Raw genomic sequence first — 2,018 nt, 5'->3', positions numbered from 1 at the left:
GTAAAATCAGAAAATTCAAGAGCTGACGAATCACATGAGTTTAATGAAATAGATACGGAAAGAGTTAAGACGCACTCCTAAGTACCTTTAAGTCAGAATCTTTGTCTACTGCTGATACAAGATGAATAAGGCATTGGCTTTTCAATGTTTCTTTAAAAAAAACGTTTTATCGGTTTTTAAACTGTAAAAAAAAACAACTCAGTATTTATGTGTTTAAACTTTTGAATTAAAAATTCTGATGTATAAGAGTTTACATTTTCAAATATAAACATAAAAACAATGAAATGTGTCTTATAATGAAGAAAAATACAACGCCATATACATACATGTGCATATGTATATGTTGACACAAGACGTAAGAACACCAGTGTAAAGTCTTTAAGTTTATATTTGACAATGGATAAAATCAAAAATTTAGTGTATAGGAGCTTGCCCATCAGATATAAAGAAAGTAACATGTTAGCAAAAAAAAAAAAGTATGTAAAAACAAAAACAATAGAGCATCGAATAGGATTTTAATTCTTAACAATGCAATAACAACAACCAGAGCAGTGTGTGTGTATATCAGATTAGATCTTTGTATCTGTAGAACTCACATTTTTGCATGTTTTATGCAGAGTAAATCACTAAGTTTTTCTTAGAACGTCTAAATGTATTAGAAACTATAGGCAGTGGTCTAGCCATCTGAAAACTGCGTATAATAAAACTGTTTGGGGAGGGAACGAGTTTAAAATTCCTTACAGGCGATTGAAGCTTCCCTGATCTTGTACAGAAAACTAACTGGTGTTTCTCTCCCCGTCTTGGTGTTATCGTGCTTCCACGAATAAACCTAACGACTGCTCTTCCTATGAAAAGGCTGTTGGTTCAGAGAATCTAATTGTCTAGCGTAAAGAAGTCTACGAGTACGAAGCTCCAGAGATTTGTTCCCCAAAGGTTCTGTAAATATTGCGTTCGCAAGACCGGAGATAACAGCTCGTAGGCTTACTTTTTATTTTCCAAGAAAACGTGATATTTGGTGTGCAGTACCATGAAATCAAATTATGGTATTTCCAGAAACACACATCATGTTTTGTAAGTTTAATAAGACTAGAAATATATAGTTCAATCCAACTCTCTCTCTCTCTCTCGTGCGCGCGAGTGTGTACATCTATCTTCACAAAATATCAGAAACACAAGTTAAAAGTCAGAAGCTGTTTGAAATCGCCCAACCGTGTGTCATTTGACGTGTTATATAACCAAGAAAATGCAGACGGCGTTATAAAAATCCATCCGATTCTAAAAGCCCACGGTCACATTAAGCCACATATAAAACATTTGCTTTATACCTCGATAGAACGTGTAGGTGTTCCGTGGGTGAGTTTGTAGCTGCAAGGTACACAAACCCCTGTGAGATCACTTTTGTGGCAATGCCTGTAAACTATTTAGCTGAACGCCTGGATTCTTTCTTACCCGTATACATGATGCGAGCTGTAAACAAAGGAGAAGCGCGAAAATTATTCTATTCTCTGTAGATTTCAATATTTTCTAAAGTTCTTTAAGAAGCCATAACTACTCGGTTTGATTTCTATTTAAAGAATCAAGAAGACGCTGTATGACTCTTTTCCTCTCACTTACTGAGTATAGAACTCCACTCTTCAACACTTGCTTTTGGTAATTAAGTTATATATATATAAAAACTTGTGAAATATTCATTAATTACACACAGAGAACACATTTCCGAATTACTTCATTATGTGTGCTAAACATGTAAATGTCAATAACAAATAGCCACTTTAGTTATAAATCTCAAAACTTTCCTGTAAAAAATGGCCAATAAAACATCTGTCTACTATTAGGAACATTATTTAACAACTTATTTATCCGGGAACTTGAAATTACTTTAATTTCTCTGCAGGTGTCTATTTAGTCTAAGGTGTGAAGAACAAACACAAGTTACTCGGTACAGTTCAAAGATGACGTGTACTTCCAAGATAAATGTCCCCCAGATGGACAGCTGTAAGTTTACAGACTTATAATGC

The sequence above is a fragment of the Limulus polyphemus genome, unplaced genomic scaffold (assembly GCF_000517525.1).
Source record: "Limulus polyphemus unplaced genomic scaffold, Limulus_polyphemus-2.1.2 Scaffold2494, whole genome shotgun sequence".
Classification (NCBI taxonomy): domain Eukaryota; kingdom Metazoa; phylum Arthropoda; class Merostomata; order Xiphosura; family Limulidae; genus Limulus; species Limulus polyphemus.
Note: the sequence above shows the minus strand (reverse complement) of the source record.